Here is a 24,244-nt window from a genome sequence, read left to right as displayed (position 1 = left end):
TGTTCATAAGAAATCATTGGATTTTTTGCATCAATAATTTTTTATTGGTTGTTCAAAACATTACAAAGCTCTTGACATATCATATTTCATACATTTGATTCAAGTGCGCATCAATAATTTTTTAAAAAATTTGTTTTAATTAGTTACACATGACAGTACAATGACCTTGACATATCATACATTTGAATCATGTGGGATACAATATCTCATTTTTCTGGGTATACAGGTTGCAGAATCACATTGTTCATGCATTCGCATATATACACACGGTAATAATGATGTCTGTTTCATTCTACTATCCTTCCCATCTCCCCAACCCCTCCCCTCCCCTCCCATCACTTCTCTCTACCTAATCTAAGGTAGCGCTATTCTTTTTTTTTCCTCACCTCTTCATACTTGTATTTTGTATAACAATGAGGGTCTTCTTCAGCCATCCATGCAATTCCCTTTCTCCCTCCCTTTCCCTCCCACCCCTCTTCCCTATGTAGAGGTAATCTTCTTCCCATGCTCTTCCTCTCTTCCCCATTTTGAGTCACCCCCCTTATATCAGAGAAGACATTCGGCATTTGTTTTTTTGGGATTGGTTAACTTCACTTAGCATAATCTGCTCTAATGCCATCCTTCCCTGCAAATGTCATGATCTTATTATTTTTTAATGCTGAATAATTTTCCATTGTGTATATATGCCACATTTTTTAATCCATTCATCCATTGAAGGGCAGCATCAATAATTTTTTAAAAAATATTTATTCTTTAGTTTTAGGTGGACACAATATCTTTATTTTACATCTATGTGGTGCTGAGGATCGAACCCAGTGCCTCGTGCATGCTAGTTGTGAGCCACAACTCCAGCCCCTGCATCAATAATTTTTGATTAACAAAAGTTCTTAATTTTTAAAAAATTTTATCATAAAGTTTAATCATGATTCAGAAAAAATTGAGCAAATAACTTTCTCTAAAAAAATATTTTGACTCTGCGTAGACTGCAGTTATTGGGGGTGAGGGCAATGGTAACTTAAAATTACCCTATTTTCTGTTCTGAAAATGACAAAAAGTCCCATTTCCAGTTTGATTATAAAGATACATGAGACTCAAAATGACTGAGAATAAGTACAAAACAAGAAAGGCAAAAACTGTAAAGCTAAAGGGCATACAATAGGCTCTAAGAGAAAAAAAATCTCAGAAATACCCAAAGTGGCAACAAGAAACATTTCGCTGGAATTTGAAGTTCTTTTCAGTCATCTTTGTCTTTTGCTACGTTTTTAAGAACGTACACGAACTCGATGTAATTGAAATTCCCCTATCTGTCAATAGGGGCTTCTCTGTACAGCTCATCCACTTCCTTATCTGTAAACCAATCGCCCATGAATGGTCAGCAACTCTCTCAGGTAATCCTCCTGAATGGTGCCAGTAGCTTCATCAAAGCAAGCAAATGTATTTCTATTAACGTCTTTGGGATCTGAGCCATTTAACTTCTTACCAAACATGGTGAGGAACACGGTGAAATTGATGGGTCCTGGAGCCTCATTCATCATGACATCCAGGTATTCATCAGTGGGATTCTTCCCCAGTGAGGCAAGCATATCATGCAAATCTTCCTTGTCAATGAAACCATCTCTGTTCTGGTCAATTATGTTGAAGGCCTCTTGAATTCCTGAATCTGTGATTGGTCAAACATGGCAAACACATTGGATGTACATGTTGTGCATTGAGGGCACTTCTTGGTGGTCTTGATCTTTGCTCTTTTGCTCGTCATGGTAGTGGTTAAATCCCTACACAGCCATGAGAATCAAACACCTTAGCAAATCCCTCGATGCCTCTCAGGTCTTAATTTTAGTGTATTCCCAACATACCAATCTTTCTCTTTAGTGTTGGTGCTTGTGTCCTGTTAAAGAAATATTTGCCTGCTTCTAGGATGTGAAGCTTTGTTATCATCTAGAAACTTTATTGATGACCTTTTACATTTTAATCTACATTATCTAAATGATTTTGTGTATGATATAGTGTATGATACAATGCAATGTGGCATATTCCCTTTGAATTTAATAATAATGATAATGCTTTTGAATTTAGAATTCAATTTGCCTATAAATACCAGTATAGTAGTAATTTAACATCACAAAGGAGTAAAAGAAAATTTGAAAATTTATTTTACCTATCTGCCATCTCCTCACTCCCCATCAGGTCTCAAGGAAATGGACACTTAATCATGTATTCATCCATAAAACATTGAGCCAGGATTTATATTTACGTATGCCAGGATCTAAACCAGAGGCTGCAACACACCAGATGAGATACAGGCACTCTTCTCACATAATTACAATCTTTTGGGGATAAATGAAAAACATTTAATTTAAATTTTGATGAGTGTTATGAAAGAAAAACAGATAACATGAGAATGGAGACCACAAATCCTAAATCTAGGACTACAGGTGCATCAGAGAGATTCCTTGCAGAAATGATGTTTAAACTGAGGCCCAGGGGATGAGTATTACTTACCTAGAGAAAGAATTGGGAAGAAGAAATTTCCAGAAAAAAAGTAAAAAAAAAAACATGGCAAAGAAGAATCCAAAATATTAGTGGAACTGAGAAGAGTCTTGTGTGGCTAAGGGCTGAGAATGTCAGAGACACAGACGAGACTGAGAGATGGAAGAGGCGAGACTTATGAGCCACCTTAGAGAAATCTGGACTTTTTTTTTTTTTTCAGAAATGGGAGGCACTTTGAAGAGTTTAAGCAGGGGAGTGACATGATGGGTCTTGTGGGGTTGAAGATCAATAGGGTTGCCTTGTATGACAAGGTAGAACATAAGCAATATCTGATACAGGCTTCAAAATGCCAGGTGGCTTCAAGGGAAAAGTCTCATTGGCTTGAGGCATCAGGAAGGACTTCATAGAGGAAGTGCAGACGGGCACCAGCAACTGGGCAGTGGTGTCTGGACATGGGAAACACAGTGGGCGCATGTGCATGAGTTGGAAAACAGAGAAGGAGGAGGCAGAAGGAGCAGCCTTTCCCACAAAGCTGGAAACGTGTGTGGCATGTTGGGGACAGGGCTGGAGGATCATGGGGTGTAAGCCTGGAAGGGCAGGCTGTGGCATGAGAGGCCCAGAGGCAACAGTGAATAGTTTATAAATAATGACTTTGTCGGCCGGTTACTCTAGAAGACTGAGCCTGAAGTAAAAGACTCATGTGCAAACAAATTTTGGGGAAAGCAATCCCAGGGAAGCCAGACTGAGGGAAAAGTGGAGTGAGAGAGGAGAGTGAAGAACAAATACAAAGCACACAGGGAAGCAAGTCCTCGCTGAGCGAAGGCAAATGCTCAGTCTCCCAGGAAATTCTCACAGAGACCCAGGGGGCAGGAGATGAGAGCTGTCACGTCTCAGAACATTAACATTTCTGGGCTTCTGGCACATATGATGCTGTTGGGTTATGCCCGAGAATGACTTAAGGGACCAGGAGCAGCCACCCGAATGCAGGGGCAGTGGTTGGCTTGGCCACGGGAGCAGATGGAACACTCTTACCATAAATCAATGCACATATGTGGGGCTCAGATGCGGCACCCACCCACCCAGCCCAGAGGACGCTGTGAGTCAGGTAGGGCTAAGTCTAGCTGCTCTCTGGGCTGCTGTGCATTTGTCTATGTGAGGGGCATGAGGGACTTTGAAGGCTTGAGGAGGAGTGGCCATGAGACCAGAACAGGCAACAAGGGAGAAGTTCGCAGCAGAACTTCCAGAAAACACCTGTGGGAGCATGAGTTTAATCAGGAATCGCACCAGTGAAAGCAGAAGCAGAACTGAGCAGGGAGAGCTTTGGATGGTCAAACAGATCAGACGAGGTCTCAAGTAGCCCAAATGGAGCTTGATTTGACCAAATGAGGTCAAAGCCTGGCCCTAAGAGGAGTCCTGCCCAGGAAGGACATGGCCAGGATTCCCACCTTTTTTCTCAGTCATTGGATGGGAGCTGCCCAGAGGAGAGGAGCTACACTGGAGCCAGCTTCTTCCAGCTCACAATAGCTGACTATTACATTTTCAGAAATTTTATGAGCCACTGGTTATGCCTAGCCATGAATAAAAATTAAATTATGTAAACTTACAATTAAATAGAATATATTTTAAAAATACAATATGGATAGCAAATAAGCACATGAAGAAATGTTCAAGATCATCAGCCATTTGAGAAATACACATTAAAAATGTGATGAAATACCTATGCATACCCATAGCTAAGTTTTAAAAAATATATTGATAATAACCAAGGCTGGTGAGAATGAGGAGCTACTTCCTCTCTCATTCATTGCTGGTGGCAATGGAAATGGAATAACTGATCTGGAAAACAGTTGGGAAGTTTCTTATCAAGTTAAACATGACCCAGTGATCTCATTTCTGCATATTTATCCTAAGGAGATGGAAATTTTTGTTGACACAAAAATCTGTGCAGTGTTCCAGACATAGGATGTGAAAGAAAAAGTTTAATAATGCAAATTAACCTTAAGAGTATATATGGCTGTAGCTGTTACATTGTAAATAGCACAAAAATTGGAGGAATATTCCAGTATTTGCAAAGTTTTTTCTGATTCACAAGGATGTCACCAATGCCACTGAAGAATGAGTGAAGTTCCCAGGACACATCTTTGCTGTTTTAATTTCATATTAATCCTTAATGCAAACAAAAATATCAATCACTTTTTTAAGACTTTTTTTTTTTTGGTACCTGGGATTGAAGTCAGGGACACTTGACCACTGAGCCATATCCCAGCCCTATTTTGTATTTTATTTAGAGACAGGGTCTCACTGAGTTGCTTAGGGCCTCGATTTTGCTGAGGCTGGCTTTGAACTTGTGATCCTTCTGCCTCAGCCTCTCAAGTGAGCCACTGGGATTATAGGTGTGTGCCACTGAACCCTGCTACCAATCAACTTTTATGTCAGATCCATACTGATTTGTTAAGTGCACGTTGGGTACAATAGCTTAGATATGAGAGATAAAGATCAGCAAAACTTTCCTGTGAGAATTAATTGGCTCTATGGAATACATAACAGAGTATTGTATATTGAATCATCATTGAGAAATTATACATTATACTTCTTCATATCAGTAAAATGTATAATAAACTGATACTTACACACACACACACACACACGCCGATACTTGTACAATCCATCGTCATTATTTTCAGATTTTTGTATTTGCAAATTCATCTGTGTTAAAATTGACCTGTGTGAATTTCAGTCAATACCTACTGCGCTTTTATGGTCATTTGTAGACATGAAAGGAGTGACAAAATTTTGAATTGGCCAGCATGCACAGCTGGGTTGGACAGCTCTGCTTTTTGCTCCAGCTCTCATATTGTAAGCTTACTCTCTGCAGTTTATCTAGTGCCATGTTTTTCATATGTTTGTGCTTTTTTGTGGATAATTTTGGTGTTTAAAATAGCCCCCAAGTTTAGTGTTCAGGTGCTGTTACTAAGCACAAGAAGACTGTGGTGTACCTTATGGAGAAAATATGTGTATTAGACAAGCTTTGACCAGGTATGCATAATGCTATTTGGCTATGAGTTCAATGTCAACAATATACACTGAAAAAAAAAGTGTCTTTCAACAGAAAAACACACAGAAAATAAGGTTAAAGTATTTCCCTCAACACCTTATCCTCAGTTTTGCTTTCTGAAGTTTTAGTTACCCATGGTCAACCACAGTCCAAAAATATTAAATGGAAAGTTCCAGGAATAAATAATTTATGAACTTTAAATTGAGCACTGTTCTGAATGACATGATGACATCTGGTGCTGCCAGTTCCATTCCTCTCTGGATGTGAATCATCCCACTGTCCTGTACACCTGGCACTCCTTTAGTCATTTAGTAGTCTTCTTGGTTATCAGATCAACTATCACGATTTCACAGTGTTTGGTTCAAGTAACCCTCACATAACAGCCTAAGGCTGTGTAAGTCACAATACCTGTGACATCCATCCTACTTCATCTCCTCACACAGGCACTGTATTATCTCAAAACATCACAAGAGTGAGTACAGAACAGTAAGATAAGCAGGGGGGAGTATCGCCCTGATTAACTCAGCTGGGAGCATGCATGTTGGGCAATTTTGAAGAGAGACATATTCATATAACTTGTTACAACATATTGTTATAATTATTCTATTTTGTTATTAATTATTGCTGTTAATTTCTTATGTCTTTATAGTTAAACTTTATCACAGGTATGCATATACAGGAAAAAAAACAGTACATACAGTGTACATCATACATGCATCCAGTACGGGGGCTTGGAACATATCCCTTGTGGATAAGGGGAGACTATTACATATGTTAATGGGTTGATGAAAATGTGACCATAGTCTCACAGGGATCTAACTTTGTATTTCAGCCAGGAGGAATGGCTCAGTATTCACTATTTGGTGTTTGAAGCTACTTTTCAGGGCTTACGGAGAACTATCGAGAAGCATGAGAACTGACCCCACTGCGAGCCTGTTGTTAAACCTTACCAGCACACAATGACTGAGGCCCACTCTGCAGGAATTGCCACACTGCTGGCAACCAGGCAGTCCTGTCATGGAGTAGGGTCTGAGTGACATATCTCCATGTGGGCCCCAATTTCCAGGCCTTCAGTTAGAGAAGTTCAGTCTTCAAGGTACAAGTTTGAATCCATATCTTCAATTGACAAGGCTAGTGAACTGTACCTCGTTCCATTCAGCAGGAGAATGACAGCTACTTCACAATTTTGTTGTGAGTCCCAGTGAGACAGATCACGTATGTGAAATGATCAGTGCAGTGCCAAGCATGCAGTAGAAGGTGAACACATACGAATCCTCCTACACTTCACTCCAAACTCCAGTAGGGGGCGGGGGTAGGGAGACTCTCCATTCTATCCGCTCCTCACTCCTTTGATTGCGGAGGTTCCGGCTGCAGCAGGGTTGTTCCCATTCTAAATCAGCGTTCAGCATAAATCCTCACTGTCTGAAAAGCCCAGGCTGGGTTCTGAAGTGGAAATGCCCAAACCTGAGATTCTAGAACACCTGCTGCCTGAAAGGTGTTGCTTCTTTCCAGGACCATACAAGGGGTCTGCTTCCTAAGTTAGCTCTTGCTGCCTTCCTTTCATGACAGGAAAAGCAGGCAATGTTCTAGAAGTGCCTGTGTGTGTGGCTTCTGTTTTAGGGGTGGTGGGAGGAGGCTATGATGGGCACATTTGCTTAGTCTGTTTTTTTTTTTTTTTCTTGATGCCCTAACCTGTGCTTCAGAAGCCTAAGCCAATTCAGATCTTGCTGCCTCTGACTCAGCTTTACCCTGAAGACACAGTTTCGTCTCTGAGTCATCAGGCTGAGCTCCTGCTTTCGAGGACAACAGTCTGGCATTGCAGCTTCATCTTCCTAGGAAAGGTGCTGTGTCTCCACACCCCAGTGCCAGCCCCATGCCTAATTTGGCTCACAATACCCAGAAGTCAAGAAACAAATTCTTCATAAGATCAGAGAAAAAGAGTTCAAAACCAGGACTTGGAATGCTGGGGTTTCAGTTCCTGCTCCACCAATTAACTTGTGTGACCTTGGGCTAAACCTACCTTTTACCTGTGACACCTGTGGTGTCCTTTTCCCTAAAATAGAAATAGTGATCCACACTGGGTCTACCCCACCAGAAACCCAAATGAAGCAGAGTCAAGTACTCCAAACATGAGGGCACAAACCCTTGGTCTACAGGCTGGATCTGATCCATAAACCCATTTTCTTTGGCTTAAACAATATTGACCTATATATATAGATTTAGCATTTTTTAAATAAGTCGCCAACAAATTAGGAGACTTCACTTAAATGTCTGGATTTATGGCTTTTCCTAAAAAAGATAGGATCAAGCCATATTAATTCCTTTTCTTGGATGGCAGAAATCAACTGCAGATGAGTAGTGGAAGCCTTGGACAAGAGCCTAGGTGGGGGATGGGATGCTCTCCAGCTTGCCATAGTTCCCATCACACCCTATTGTCTCCAAGCCTCCATTCCCCTTTATGATTGCTCTGGGGCTATCCCTTTGCTTTGCTGGAATCCTAGCAGGGGTGAAATCCTTCTAACAACCATGCTTCTGTCAAAACAGGAAATAAAAGCCCCAGAAATGTCTCTTGCCTCAAATTATCTCTCTCATCTGGATCACAAAGTCAAAAATGAAACCCCTTTGGTTCAGTTTCACTATGTGCTATTGGGTGGAAGGAAAGACGCTAGTGGTGGTCAGGGATGGGATCTGGAGTACAGCAGGCTGCATTCCTCTCCAACCCCACTGTTTGTCCCCATCTGTAAAAGGAGTAGTAGAAGCAGCTTCTAGTACTATTGTGCACAACGCAGAACACAGAACATGAAATTATGAAATAATTAATGAAATAGGCAAATATTTCATTAATAAAAGTTCAATGAACTGCTTCCGTGGAAGATGGGGCTGCGAAGTGAAAGATTTAGGATTCTGAGTGGGGCTACAACCATGACTTGGAAGGAGATGGAAAAAGAAATGCCTTAGGAGAGATAAAAGTTCTGTTACATCCCTCACCCACCTTCACTCCCCCACCTTCCCTGGCTAAGAGCTCACTGCACACAGATTCCCAGTTGCCAGGCCTGGGTTCGAGTCCTGTCTTGGGCAAGTCGTTACTTTGATGCTGTCTCCCCATCTATCACGAAGATAGAAATGTCTAGATGAGTTGAGAGAACGGTATGTGAAAGCACATTTGGAAATCTGAAAAGCGATATGCACCAGTTAGGAGTTTTCTGATTTCTTTTCAAAGTTTTTCTCCTAAACTCTGTCCAAGGGCTTTTGCAGTTATCAAAGCTAAGACCCTCCCCCTCGGTTTCGCAATTCGGCCCTTTCCTACACACCAAAGCCCGCGCCGCGTCAGGAGTCTTTTTCACCCCCGCTAGCGAAGGCGGGGACTCGGGTGGTGTTGGCAGTCAGCGACGAGGGGCGAAGCGGCGGCGGGCCGCGCCTCCCAGTCCCGCATCCGGCGCGGTGGGAGTGCCCGCAGGGTGTGCACCCCGAGTTCTGGCCGATCTCTCCGGCCAGAGGGCGCCTGGAGGCTGTGCGCGCCCCGGACAACGAGGGTGCGCCAGAGCGGGGTGCGCGCCCGGGACGCGGACCTGCACCCAGAGGCTGCGTGCGCCCCGAAGCCAGGGTGGGCGCTCCGCCGCGGGGCCCCAGGCACAGTGAGTCGCCTCCCACCGTACTTCCGCGGCTAGCCAAGGTAAGGGTCTCTGCGCCCCCAACCCCGAGCAGTGCGTCTGCTGGGGCGTCCAGCACCCCGCCCTGCGCTACCAGGGGCTTGGCCCCCGCGCTCGGCCACTCTTCTCTGGTCCCTGCTGCCATCCTAGCCCCCTCCCAGCGCGGCGTCGCCAGCTCCTTTTAAGGCAGAGGCTGCGGCAGCCAGGGCAGAGCGGGTGCCCCCGCCCCGGAGCCTGGGGTCCGCGACAGCGCGGGAGGGGGCTGCGGGGCTGCGCCGGCTGCGGGTGGATGGGCGCCGCTCCCTTTCCATCTCTCTGGAGGATTGAGACCAGTGGGGAAGGAGAGACCGCGTCGTCCTTGCGGCCCAGGTGGTGCAGCCCCTGCCCAGCTTTACCCTGCGTTCTGAGATGCAGCTTGCGGGACTGGGGGCACCCTACCGCCGGCTCCTAGGACTACCTGGAATTCAGCGTGTGTAGTCGCTCATGTTTTGCAAAATCTGGCCCCAAGCTCCTGGCCTGACACTCCTCAGTCCCTGGCTGAAGTTTCCAGCCCTCCAGTGACCTTGGGTGGAGGCTGGGGGTATCTGGGGGGCCAGGTACAAGAGCGCCCCGGAACATTTTGCCAAACCTTGGGCCACTGGGAGAGCTCCCCTCTCTCTTACATCTCCCTTAGTGTCAAATCTTTGACCCCACGTACTTCGCCCCTTCAACTGGCCGGTTACTTAGTATGGGAGTTGGAAAGTCAAACTCATGACCCCTACACCAGCTCTGAACCTACTCTTGTCCTTGAACATCCACCAGGGCTACAAAACCCTGGCATTCTTATTTTCCAAGCACCCTGGGATGTGGGCCAGTAAGGTGGGGAGGGAGTATTTTCCAAGAAAGAGGAGAATATTTCTCCTCTCCAAGGATAATCCTCTGAGACCAGGGCAGAGAGAGTCCTGTATCCACCAGGCATGGCCAGGGAAGGGTCAGATGTAGCCACTGACCAGGTTGGAGCCCCGGGAGAAAGCATCTTGAATTAAGTTCAGTTCCAAAGGACCTTCCTGAGTAAATCAAATCTGAGTTTCTTAGAGCCTCTCCAGACGTGACATAGGAGACCTTAGATCTACATTTGGAACCTAAGCTGAGTCCTCTCTTTCATTGTCTTTTCAAGTCCAGCTTTCCTGCCCCCATCCAGGTCACATGCAGAGAGAGAAATAGAGACTGACAGCACCCTGCTGGACTCACCCCGAACATGTGAACTAAGTACCAGTACCAGATCAGGGACAGTTTGTTGTGGAGAATGGCTCAGGCTGTCATTCAATCAACTCCATGCCGGGCACTGGGCAAGGTAGAGAAATACAAAAGTAAAAGAACTGGCACTCTTTGGCCTCATGGAGTTCACAGACCAGTGGCCAAGACATGAATCAAATCACTTATTTGAGTGAGTATAGAATTTATTGAGTATAGAATGCTTCACAGTGCTGAGTTATTTTAAAGGAAACCGTTAGGTGTCCTGAGAACCTGTGATTGGTCCAGTGTCACTCTGTCTGAAAACTGATAGGAGTTAACTAACTGAGGAGGATGGAAAGAGGCTTGAAGCAAAAGGAGCAGTAGAGTCAAGTGGAGGAACTGAAAACCTGTTTGCCAGGTGAGGTCCAGGGGCCTAAATAGGCATGTACCTTAGTTCTGCATCCCAATGAGTGGGCCAATTAGCATCTTTCTTTCTTGGCTATAATAATAGGCAGTTAGACACTCCCCTCTCTGCCCCCATCCAGGCCACATGCAGAGAGAGAAATAGAGACTGACAGCACCCTGCTGGACTCACCCCGAACAGAACATGTGCACTAAATACCAGTATCTTGATCAGGTAGCCCATGTGTCCACTCATGGTGCCAAGAGCAGTTCTTTCCTTTACTCCTTCCCTGTTGTTCCATTCAGCTCACAACTGTCAGGCCTCTGCTCAGCATTTAGGGAAATTCATGCAGGGAGTGAAAGTTCATGTTAGACTTTTGCAGCTGGAAAGAACTCACTGTCCACAAAGTAAAATTCCTTAGGGTGGTGGACAGAGCATTTCCTAATCTGGGCCCTGCCTACCTGTCCAGCCTTATCTCTGGCTTCCACCACTTTCCCTGGTCTCCTACAGTGAGCACCCCCACAGTGTTCTACTCACAATTACACTTGAGGCAATTTGTGGAGCACTTGTTGTCTTTGCACATATTGCCCTTTGTCTAAAATACTCTTCCATTTGTTCACCCACTGAATGCATACATAGCCTTCAACTTCATCATTAAGTTTTCCCTCCCAGAAGGCCTTTCCTGACCAGACAGAATCAAAAGTTGCCTCTTTGTTTCCAAGGGCATGTCCTGGGCTGGAGATGTGAGAGCACTTGTTTAGCATGCGTGAGACCCTGGATTTAATCCCCAGCACTACCAAAAAACAAAAACACAACAATCCACCAAAAAGTAGGCTTCTGTTACAGTGAGTATCAACTGCACTGAGTACCCTAAAATCAAAACTTTTCTGGTCATATTTGTGTCTCCAGTGCCTAGCACAGAGCAGGACCATAGAAAGTGCCCAATAACTGTTGGATAGAAATTGTTTAGTATTTCTTAACTTTTTAAATGGAGGAGTATTGCATATATCTTTAAGATGCTGTTGAAAATTATGGACACTCTCCTTCAAATGCATATAACTTAAAATATCTTGCATATAATATCATATGATTCATAGCCCCCCCATGGACCCAATTTCTATAATTTTATTTTTTATTTTTTTGGTACCAGAGACTGAATCCAGTGGCACTTAACCCTTGAGCCACATCCCCAACCCGTGTGTGTGTGTGTGTGTTTTATTTAGAGACAAGGTCTTGCTGAGTTGCTTAGGGCCTTGCTAAATTGCTGAAGCTGACTTTGAATTCACAGTCCTCTGTCTCAGCCTCCCCAGCCTCTGGAATTACAGGTGCATGCCACCATGTCCAACTCCATATGTTTAGACTGCAATTTTTTAGGAAACAGAGACTGAGTGAGGTGCAGTGACTGCTCAAGTACCCCCAGTGGTCAGGAGCAAGGACCCCAAGTTCCCAAGAAGTCCAAATTCCTTCTGTTTTTTTCTGCTTGTTTTAGCCAAGCAGCTTCTTTGCATCCTTGGTGCTTTATGAAGGCCATGCTCATGGCTGGAAAATGTATATCTTGGTTTTGCTTCAGTTCAGGAGCAGCCTAAGGTGTGACAGGGAGAAAAATCTTATTACGGGCACACTCGACAATTAGGAAGACAGATGGGCCAATTCTGCTGGCCTATTTGCCACCCCTAGTCTGCAATGTTATTACATCTGTTTTAGCTGGAGGAGAGTCACAGGTGCCTCACAGTCATGCGGGGTGGAGGAGAGGGTGGATGGGGTCTGGCGGGACAGGCTGGGAGATGTTCTAGACAGGACCATTAAGGTCAAGGAACCAGCTATTGGCTTTGTCAAAGGCTTCCTCCCTACAGGGTAGGGCTCTTGCTTGCTGTCACTGGGGTCTTGCCTGCCCACCTCACCACCCCTTTCTGCAAACAAAACACCTGCTTTAGGCCATTTTGTTCTCATCTGCAGATCAGGATCTTCATTCATTCAGTAATTCATTCATTCATCAAAACCCCGTAAAACCTCTGGTCTGTACCAGTTACTGTTCTGGCTCCAGTGCACAAAGGATGGTCCCGAAGTGTGTCCAGTGCTTCTGCAGCTCTGCTCTGCTGGGGGAAGATAGAGGTAGCTTTACTACTAATTTAACCAATGTCTAAGCAGGTTGGCGGGTGGGCATTTACGACTTCTGAATGCTGATGATCTGCTCACTTTGAAAACTCTCATCTCAGGGTCTGGGGAGGTAGGGATGGAGGTCGGTGGTAGAGTGCTTGCCTAGCATGCGTGAGGTCCAGGTTTGATCCCCAGCACTGCAAAGTAACAAACAGGACCCCTTTGATCTTGTGCAGGTTCTGTCACCCCAGGGGAGCCTCAGTTTTCCTCACTGTGAGTGGATTGATAACAGTCCTTCCCCGCCATCTCTGGGTGGTCAAGCAGACACAATGACTGTAGGTCTACCCAACTCTGAGTTTGGAACAGTACAGAATAATCATAATGTGCACGTGTGCCAAACCCTGGCACATTCGGTTCTCATAGTCATCCTTCAGATGGTTATTCTCATAATACCCAGTGAGGAAAAGGAAGCTCAGAGACTCTGTGTGACTTACCAGGGTCATGAAACAAACAAACTGGGATATATATATATATGTATATTTGGACCGGAGATTAGCCCAAGAGCACTTTACCACTGAGCTATATTCCCAGTCTTTTTTTTAATCTCATTTTATTTTGAGACAGGGTCTCGCTAAGTTACTTAGGACCTAGTTAACTTACTAAGTCTGGCTTTGAACTTTCAATCCTCCTGCATCAGCCTCCTGAGCTGGTGAGATGATGGGCATGTGCCATGGTGACCCACCATGAAACTGCGATTTGACAGAGCTTTCTGTCTCTGGAGCTCAGACAGCGAAGCACATTGTGATTTTCTTGTGGTACAGTGTGTGGGAAGAGGCATGGGCTTAGAGGTCAGGGAATCCTGAAATTGGAGACTAAGTCTGCTGCTAAGGAGCTGTGTGATTTACAGCTGGACCCTAACCTCTCTGTGCCTCAAAATGCTAATCCTGCAGGCCCAGGTTAGATTAAGAAACTTAATAGGCCTTTCTGTGAACAGCATCTGGTCTCTACAGATCGTATTTCAAAGTAGGATGAAAGAAAAGAAGAAGGGCCCTCTTGCTAAAAATAGGCCCATCGCAGTTTCCGGGATAGAATAAATGCCGTCCCAAGATTTTAAGTAGATGGTTAATGTGCTGCTTAGGCAGTTATAGATTGGTGGTGTCTGAAGAAGCAGGCTGTGTGTTCCTTCTTCAAGGAAAGGACTCTGCAGTATTTTCCCAAGGAGCGCCTCACTGTCTCTCCTGGGCCCTGAGCCCTGCTCGGTCAGATAACTTTGTGGGGACTCAGACAATGTGGGAGAAAACACAAATCCTAATTCCCACCCCCTTCCCATTTCTTTCCCCCAAAGTAAATAAAACTTATTGGCTGCCATTTTTTTTTTTTTTTAATTTAAATGTGTCTGTGGCTTTTCCCCTCTGGTGCTGAAGGATTCTTTGTGTCTGCTGAGTTTCCTTCTTTATTTCTGGTTTATCTGACGTCAAGGGACAAGAAGGCAGAGAAATATGGCATGGGGAGAATTTGCTCCATGCAAAGATAAAAGAGCAGCAGCCTTCCATGCTGGTTCCCCTCCACAGTCTGATTTCTGCCCAGCTGCCCGGCGAGGCTGGCTCTCAATGAAATTGATTTAGATTTAGGTTTCTTTGCAGGGCACCAGGCCTGGGGGCTGAGTATTTCCAGGTGCTGTGCTCACAGCTGTTGCTTACTATGTCCCCTCAGCTCCCTCCCTTCTGCCTTGGAAAGCGGGTCATCCTACTCTTGGGGAAAGGTTTAAAAGACAGAATGTCAAATTGGGTGATGGCTGAATATATGGTAGGGTCAGATCTGTGTTTACCAGATACAATGTTGAGTGCATGCATGAGAGCATTTTATCAGTAATATTTGAATTTTTTAAGAGATTGTTTTCATGTATGATTTGTGTGATTGTAAATAAGGAGATAATGAAAGGGCATCACCTACCTGCCCCTCAATAAAAGGCAGAGGTGGAGAGGAAAAATTAGTTTCACCTTTTGCCCTGTGAGCCTGGACAGATTGTTCAAGTTCACTGAACTTCAACCTCCTCATTTGTAAAATGGTGTTGATAATACTGATGAAGTGCTCTTCTGATGCAGCAAACAGAGACTCCCCTTACACTGGCTCTGAGGAAGGAAGAGAGAAGCCATCAAATGTAGCACTGGCATCAAAGCCCAGGTCTGGAAGGAGGAAGGCATCCTCAGGGCAGATGACCCTATGGAGAGGGTTGAGTTCCAGGCCACACCAGCATTACAGCTGGTTCCTGGTCTTCACTCCTTGGTGCCACCTTCCAGGGCCAGTGGCTCAACTGTGCATCTTGGCCCTTGCTGAGCTAATCACCTGGACCTCTCCTTTGTTGATGTTCCAGAGAGGATCCTCTGGTCTGAGATCGGCCCTCTAGAAGCTGAGGCTTTCTCTCCAGACCATCTGCGGCAGGGATCAGGTGGCCTGGGCATGGGATTCAGCCACGGCACAACTCCCCCCTAGTACAGACAGAGTAGGCTCATATCTGTAGAACTCAGGATTTGAGGCAAGAAAGGTGTGAGTGGAGACTTTTCAAGAAGGAGATAAGGGTGAGCTGGAACTAAAAATTTTGCCCAGTACAAGTATTTACTAAGTTGTAAAGGACCTAACAGGCCTTCTTAGCTTGGCATCAACAGCCCCACTGGATCCATGTATAGAGTATACAGGAGTCTGTAAACTCAATTAGGAGAAAAAGAATATCTTCATTTGGCATTTTCTTTATTATCAATATAAGCAACAAACCAGTGTATTTGTAGTACCTGTAACAATGTTGCCAGCAGAAATCATGGATATTTCATTTTGCATTTTAACCACTACTGATGTCTTGAAATATTTATATCAATTGCAGCTTTGAAATTACAGTGGTTATCACACCTGGAGCTTATTATTCGATATGTGTGTTAGTCAGCTTTTTGTCGATGTGACCAAAATACCTGATTAGAATGACTGAGGGGAAGGAAAGTTTATTTTTGGCTCATAGTTCAGAGATTCAGTCCCTGGTCAGCTGTGTCTGTTGCTTTGGGGCCAAGGTGAGGCAGCACATCATGGAGGAAGAACATTTTAGGGGTAAGCTGCTTAGGACATGGCAGTTGGGAAGCAGAAAGAGAGAAGGGTAAAGAGGTCACAAGGAAGATGAACCCTTCCAGGGCATGCCCCCAGTGATCCACCTCTTCTACCCATACCCCACCTGCCTACAGTTACCATCCAGTCCATTCAAACTAGGATGGACTAATTAGGCAACAGCTCTCACAGTCCAATCATTTCACCTTGGAACATTCCTGCATTAACATAGGAGCTTATGGGGGACATTTCATATTTAAAGCATAACAATGTGTTAATAAAGAACATGGCTGGGCGTAGTGGTGCACGCCTGTAATCCCAGCAACTCAGGAGACTGAGGCAGGAGAATCGCAAATTCAAACCAGCTTCAGCAACTAAGTGAGGCCCTAAGCAATTTAAAACAAATACATATATAAATATAAATGTATTTATATATATGTCTGGGGATGTAGCTCAGTGATAAAGTGCCCCTGGGTTCAATACCCATGTCTTAAAAATAAATAAATAAATAAATAAATAAGAAAGAAAGACAGCCAGCCAGCTGGGCACAGTGACATCCACCTGTAATCTCAGCAACTTGAGAGGCTGAGGCAGGAGGATCGAGAGTTCAAAGCCAGCTTCAGCAATTTAGAGACAATTCAGCAATTTGAGACAGTGAAACCCTGTCTCAAAATAAAAAAAAAAAGGCTGGGGATGTGGCTCAGTGGTTAAGCTCCCATGGGTTCAATCCCTGGTACAAAAAAAGAACAGAAAAAAGAAAAATAAGAATATGTATTGCTATAATATGCAGTTTTTAAATTTTAATAATTGTATTTCAGTGTTATTGGTTTTCTTTGTAGTCAAGCTATGCATTTTATGTTTTGGATTTTCAAGCACTCTGAGAAAGGTTTCTTCATCTTCACCAGTCTGCGAAAGTGGTGAAGGCACAAAAATGGTTAAGACCCCTGTCGGGAGGTCAATAAACTTTCTTCTCAGCGGCCCCCACCAACCTTTTGTATACCCATCTATCACTGTCTAATTAGTGGAAGACATTGTTGAGCAGTCGTTAAGGATCATTTGATAGTTGGCAAATTTGCAAAGGCCCAGGATTTGTGGTTTGGGTAAAGGTTTTGATGTACGTCCCGAGGTTCATTTACAAAATGCAGGCACACATGGGAAATTGGTTAGGTAATCCCTATCAACCCACAGCCCCAGAGCCCCACGCCTATCCCTTGGCCAGTGCCACACAAACCAGTCCACTGAAATAACTCAGGATAGTTTCTGAGAGTCCCTGTTCCTGAGATGTTAAAGAGTTGGTGTAGACAAGTTGATGAATCATTCGCTCATCACGCAAACTAGAATTCTAGGAAGGAAAGGATGCTCAGGGAGCAGAAGCTTTGAAGTGGGCTCTGAAATGAAGGGAATGCAAAGGAGGCAGCTGAGGAAGGAGAGGGAGGAGTGTGGCCAGATGTTGATTTGAGAAGGAGGCCGAGAGAGGAGAGTCTGCTGGAGCAACATGAGAGGAGTGGCTGGTTTGGGCTGCCTTTTATTGAACACTTAACATGTGCCAGACATTGTGCCAAGCCCTTTAAATGTGGCAGTCCTTAATCTTTACCAACTACCAATGAGGTATGGCTGTTATTATTCCCATAGTATTGGTGAGCAAAGTGAGGCTCTAGGAGGTTCCGTACTTGGTCTAGGTTATAGAGGTATTAAGTGGTGGAGGTGGAAGCTCACTCCAGATCTGGTTAATTCTAGAATGCTGTGCTCTTAAAAATTGCTACAGGTGGGCTGGGGTTGTGGCTCAGTGGTAGAGCGCTCGCCTAGCATGTGTGAGGCACTGGGTTGGATCTTCAGCACCACATATAAGTAAATAAATAAAATAAAGGAATCGTGTCCATCTACAACTAAAAAAAAATATTTTTAGTAACCCTCAGAAGAATCTGGAAAAACTCTGGCTGCCATTTTGTTTCTCTAAAAAAGTGCTTACCATCCATCCCCATCTTCCTCCTCCCCAATCCATCTCCCCAGACTGTTCCCTGTTCTCACCCCTCCCTTCCTTCTCCTCTCCCTCACCCTTAACCCCCACACAGGCATATGTAGGAGTAAAGATAGGGCAAAAGCTGTGGAGTCAAGCAGAACAGGGTTCTAATTCCAATTCTGCCACCTGACTCTGACCATGAAGGGCCTCAGTTTTCAAATTTGTGAAGTGGGGATAATGAAGACTCCTTTCCAAATGTACCTGTCCTCTCTCAAGTGCTTTGGAGTTGTTTTGGGTGGTCCTTTCTGTTGGAGAGCCATCTTCTTCACACACGGCTCCAGCAGGTGGGCCCACTCTGGTCCCGTGAAAAACCTCATTTGTTTTACTGTACCTGGCTCTCTCTTTGCCCCCTCCCCAGTGCTCCCTGTAGCATCTGGCATCTGGTCCTTCCCAGTAGAACCCTGGTAACAGCAAATGACTGGTGTCCTTACTTCCTTTATTCAGCACCTCCTGGCTCATTCTTGGCATCCCTAGTTCACCCCACCCCCAGACACTTATGCTGGACTCTGTCACCTAGAGTTTGTCTCACCCTTTTCGGCCTCTGCTTCTCTCTCCCTTCCCCCAGCCCCCTCATGCCCCTCTTGGCCCTTAATACTGCCACTCCAAGTGCTGGGCTATTAGGGCTCCTATAATGAAAGTGGGAGGAGCCTCGACAGTTACCTAGACTACCTGCCTGGTCCCACAGATGATGGTGCTGAGGACCAGGCCTAGGTTGCACAGGGAGGAGGTGACTGAGCTGAACGACAACTCAGTCCTCTTGCTCCAGCTCACTTCCCTGCCTTGCCACTAACTATGACAGTGTCCCTTCCACACTATTAAATGGGCTGACATTTTTAGGCACTGGGACATGAGGAACACATTCCTCTGCAAGTGCTTGCTTGCCTGGCTCTTGCACTTGCCCGGGGCTAGCCTTCCTGATCTGATCTTCCCCCTCAGTCCAGCCCCTGCACCCCAGCTTTGCCAGCTGCTGACTGGAGCCTTGTGTCAGCTGGACCCGTAGGTGGCCGCCTCTGGTGATGCTTCTTGGTGCCGAGAGGCTCCTGCCCTGAGACCTCTGCCCACTGGCAGAGCTGAGGCCAGGCATTCCCCACATTGAAACCATTCCTTTGAGTGACTTTGTCTTCTCCAGAGAGCTGTTGTTCAAATGCAAATATGTTTCCTTGAAGGGAGCCTGCTAACCCACTACAGTGTGGCCTGTCCAGTGGAGTGCCCTGGGCACTTTGAACTTTATTTTCTTGTTTTTAAAATAGGTTAGAATTAGTTTTGTTTTTGTTTTTTTCCTCTTCTGTTGAGGATTTACTGAGCTAAAGCACCTGGTAATTCCAGGCCTGCCAGGGGTCCTTGATGAGCATCTGGTGCTATGGTCTAAATGTTTAGGTCCTTGTCATCCCTGGTATGTGAGAGGCTGACACAGGAGGATTGCAAGTTCAGGGCCAGCCTAGACAACTTGGTGAGACCCTGCCAAAAAGAAAGAAAGAAAGAAAAGAAGGAAGGAAGGAAGGAAGGAAGAGGGAAGGCTGGGGATGTATTCTGTGGGCCTCTGGGTTCAATCCCTAGTACCAATAAATTAAATAAATAACTGTTTAGATCTGCCTCTCTTGAATTCAAATGCTAAAGTCCTAACCTCAGGGTGATGGACTGGGATGCAGGCCTTAGGGAGGCAAGTAGACGATGAAGCTGAACACTCCTGAGTGGATCTGTGCCTTTATCCCAGAGACCCCAGAGATCTGTCTTACCCTCTGTACCATGTGAGGATACAAGAAGTCATTAGAACCTGCCCCTGCTGATGTCCTGAGCCCAGTCTTCCAGCCTTCAGAACTGTCAGAAATAAATGTCCATTATTTCTAAGCCACCCAGTCTCTGATACTGCACTTTGTTCTAGTGGCCAAAGCAGACCAAGCCACTCGGTCTCTTGGAGTCATCCTGCAAGTAGGGATCAAAGCCACTGGGAGGCTGGAGGGAGGTTCTGGGTGCATCACTAGAGAGGGAACTGCTAAAAAAGAGGGAGGAAAAGTCAAGAGGATCTTTCCTGCTTTCCATCCAGATGCTTAGATTCAGCCTGGGTGGGGAGTATGAACTCTTTGACTTTCTCCCAGATCTTTCTCTGAAGCTTCTAATTCCTGTGGAGTGCTCCCCTTGGTGCTCCCTCCTCAGCTGGAATGGCAGTGGTGGTGAGCAAGCCAGCGCTCCTTTCCACGCTCTGATCTCAAGGTGGGTGTCCATGGGTGTCGGAAACTCATTTGAGAGATACTGGGCTTTTGAGAACATCAGCAGTTGTCTCTGTAGTTTCTATGAGACCATAATGGTTCTCTGTGGCTTCAGGCAGGGAGAGGTACCCTGGAGTGTTGACAGAGTGGTCCTGCCTGGTGGCCTGTGAATAAGGGGTAGGGTGTGCAGCTGCCCAGTTAAAGCAAGCAATGGAGACTCACTTCCAGGGTTCTCGGAAAAATGATCCTCTCCTGCCTTGTCTTATGCAGAAGGCCCATTTTCTGATCAGACAGCTGCCTGAGGCTGAAGGGATGCTGGTCATCTCTCCTCTACACATGTGGCCTGTTCCAAGCCTCTGTGGTTCACTTCCCTGCCTGCTGTTGGGGAAGGCTCATCTCCACTTCATCTGTCCTAACTGCAGCTATCCTCCTATAGCAGAGCATCTGACTGATGCATGTCACTTTCCCCCAGAGCTGGGGACCAGGAGCAATAATCAGGTGGAGGTGGATGCTAGTTCCTGGGGCTCAGAAGCCAATGAGCAACCTGCCATCTGCCTGGCCCCTGGGTGAGGTGGCTGCTGGAGACTTCCCAATGGTCTGCTTTCAGTCTGTAGCACAATGGAGTTGCATCCATCCCAACCCAGAAACAGTGCTTGGGACCATCTTGTCATTACAACTCAGACAGATGTTTTGGTTGCAAGTGGTCCATTTCTGTCAATTCTTCCCTCCTTCCTCTCCTTCCTTATTGTTCTCTCCCTCCTTCCCTTCCTTTCTGCTGTCTAGTAAACATTGATGGATCACCTATATGGGCCAGGTACTCTACTAGGCAAGGAGCTTATGGTCCATCAGAAGAGATGAATAATCAAATAGTGAGTTATGTGGCAGTTTCATGGGGGCTGACAGACTTTCTTACAGGTGCAGTGGGGCCCAGAATAGAGGTAAAGTTTCCAGTACCACCTGGTGCACCGTGAAGGGGAGGATGCTGGCAAGTAAAGCTGTCTTTGGGGTTGGGTAGGAGTTACAGATGGGGAAGTGAGGAGAAGGATTTCAGTTGAGGGAGAGGAAGGGAGTTGAGAGGGTACCTCCCATCCCAAGCTGTAGTACCGGCAGAAAGCTCAGGATGATCACATGGCCTGAGTTTTGGCCTTCTCTCCTACAAATTGAGGGAAATAGTACTAAAGTCATAACTGGCACACACACACACACAAAATACTTCCTTCCTTTCTTCGAGTGTATGATCTACCAGAAAGATTTTAAACATGCAGAAACAATGCTGGCTCAAAGCAGAAAAGTGAAGCAGGCTAAAAGTCAGTGGAAATACAGGCAGGGCAGAGAAGCAGCTTTCGGAAGAGAGCCTTGGAGAATGGCAGTATTAATGAAGATTAATAATTAGGATTGGGAGGAGCTGAGAAGAGGCATCACCTAAGTAGTTCCCCTAAGGAAGGGTGAGGGCTGGGCTGCATTCATGAGGGCAGAGGAGTTGGGAATAAGTTTAAAAAGGGGGACTGAGACCCACCAGGAGTCACATGGGTTGCTTTAACTTTCTTCAAGTTTTCTTTGACCTGCACAATATTTTAAAAGAGGAAAAGAGTTCGGCCAACATTTCAAAATCAGATTTTACACAAATCCGCATTCCTGGCTTCTTTTGGAAAAGATCAGATCTGGCAACACTAGCCTTGAATTTATCCCCATATGGCCATACCTGGCTGAAGAATAGACCTTCAAGTGATCAGCTGGGTCCCACAGCCAAGTAGTTTGCCTAAAATCTTCACCATCAAGTTACTCTAGGGTTAATACAATACCATGTGCTCAGAAAACTCCAAATAAAATGCTAATGTGTTGCAGGGGAGGAGAAAGGAAATTCCAAACTATTTACCATTGTGATCCCTTTATCAGATTCAGGAATTAATCTCACTATTCTTTGGTAATTTTAAATTGTAAATTAAAAAAAAAAGGCAGTTAGGTACGACAAATGGGAGGAATGATGTCTGATGGCTAGGGTAGAAAGCTCCAGGAAATGAAAGATGGGGGTGGACACCTGGAAGTTTGGGAATGGTGGGGCCCTAGAGTGGGCCCTTTTGCTCATACTAATCCATAGCAAACATTAAAATAATCTAGACGCATATGAAGTCAACAATTGGTGATTGGGGCGTATGGGACCGTTTGAAGCATGCGGTTCGTTCTAGACAACACTATACTTATAAGGCACACAACTACACATGCTTATTTAGATCTGGATCCAAATATATATTTATCTACATAGAAAAAAATTAATAAATAACGGAGCTTTACAAACTGACCTGCTATGTGTTTCCTGTAATGCTGTATTTTGAACAAATTTCGGGTTGTTTATTTTGTCTGAGCTCGTATAGAGTCCGTGATGGGATACCTTACTGCCTAGAAGGAGCTAGTCTGAATCTTTGCTGTGTCCCTCCGAGCCTCAGTTCCCTCCTCTATAAAATGGGGATAATAATTCCGTCTTTCAAAGGTTCACATGAAGGTTAAATAAAGTGGGAATGTGCTCAGTGCAGTCCGGTGCACCCTGGAGGAAGGGCAAACCCTGATTACATCTTCCATTCTTTGGATTCCTCATTCTCCACCCTTCCCTGTGTTGGGGAAGCTTTCGGGGAGTGAGTCTGGGATGAATTATAACTTTGCAAAATGGATTTAAAATCCTTTTTTCAATGCTGAGTAGCATTCAGTTCTCAAGCAGCTCATTAACGGCTGCATTCGGGTTTTGTTTAGGACATCTTCCCTGGAATCACTTTTATTTACTCAGCTGAAGGAAAAGTTGGGAAGTTGGGTGTGTGTTCTGCTGGCCTGTGCTGGGCAGGGCACCCCCCTACTAGTGGGGAAAGCCACCCCTTAGCACCAAAGGGGACCTATACCTTGTCTTTGGGAAAAACATCCCCTTCCTACAGCCAGCTTTCCTCCTTCCTCCTCTGACTTCCAGCTCTAAATTACAACATTCCCTTTCTTTGTTGAACACATACATCCCCTTTAGCTAATCACTTCTCTCCCATTACCTCAATGAATGCTTTTGCAACTCTGTAGATTGGGTCAGTTTGGTAGGTAGCAAATGAAGCAGCTGAGGTCCAGAGAAGTTGTAATATGCCTTCAACTCACACAGAAAAAATAATGGGGCCAATCTGGGTTAGGATGTGGATTTCCTGGCCTGCAAGCCATGCTGGTCATGCTGTATCATGTTACTGCCATTCTTAATTGTTGGCAGGCGGCTCCTGAAAGGGGGGAGGTTTGGGGGAGTGGGGAATTTGTCTTCATTGGACAGTCGGAAAAGGCTTTTTGGAAGGTGTGAGATTGTTGGGCTTGGTGTTCTGGGAGAGACTGGTGGGAACAAGGGAAGGGGATGTTTGGATGTCACCCTGAGGTCAGTGGAGGGAGCAGATGGGAAGCTGAGGACTTTGAGAATGGCCCAGGGGAAAAGCAAGACACCAAAGAGGGGTCCTTAATGGGAAGTGGCTCAGGGTCAGTCCTGTCATCCCTGGAGGATTTGTAGACTTCTATCGATATTTAGCCCTTTTTCTTGCCCCAATTAGTGTCATACCATAAAAATCTTCTGGTACTCCAGAGAGGACCTCTTTCCTAATTCCGGCCAGGTTGCCCTGGCCCTCTATTCCCATGTCCAGCAAATCAACTCTTATCGGTTTTCTTTCCCATTCTCTCAAAATAGCTCAGAGAGCTGTTCAGCCAAACTCCTTTGCTTAAATGAGCATACTGGCCGAATGCACTGATTTAGCCCAAAGTTAATATCATAGTCTCCTTGTATACCAGTTCTTGCCAATAAAAATAATTTCTGAATCACATTTTAAGCATTCTAGTTGCACATTAAATAAAATAAAAGTAGGTGAAATTAATTGTAATATATTCTACTGAACTCACTATATCGAAAATGTTAGCATTTTAACATGTCATCAAAAAATATATTTTTCATACTAAGTCTTGAAGTTCAGGTTTCTCTTAAAATACATTTAATTCAGACTAGTCATGTTTCAGGTGCCA

General features: G+C 45.1%; 1 protein-coding gene and 1 pseudogene across 1 annotated transcript in view; one reads left to right on the top strand and one right to left on the bottom strand.

Moving 5' to 3' along the window:
* Nucleotides 1-1,234: 1,234 nt before the first annotated feature.
* On the bottom strand, nucleotides 1,235-1,765 carry LOC114103753 (myosin regulatory light polypeptide 9 pseudogene; annotated as a pseudogene).
* Nucleotides 1,766-9,046: 7,281 nt separating this feature from the next.
* The window catches only part of Kank4 (KN motif and ankyrin repeat domains 4), a 75,050-nt gene continuing 59,852 nt past the window's right edge, over nucleotides 9,047-24,244 (top strand). The window contains exon 1 of the mRNA XM_071618739.1: nucleotides 9,047-9,215. The gene's annotated coding sequence lies outside the window, so the exon portion shown is untranslated. The remainder of the gene's footprint in view (nucleotides 9,216-24,244) is intronic.

Source organism: Marmota flaviventris, chromosome 10, assembly GCF_047511675.1.
Source record: "Marmota flaviventris isolate mMarFla1 chromosome 10, mMarFla1.hap1, whole genome shotgun sequence".
Classification (NCBI taxonomy): domain Eukaryota; kingdom Metazoa; phylum Chordata; class Mammalia; order Rodentia; family Sciuridae; genus Marmota; species Marmota flaviventris.
This window is presented reverse-complemented; position numbering and strand designations above follow the sequence as displayed.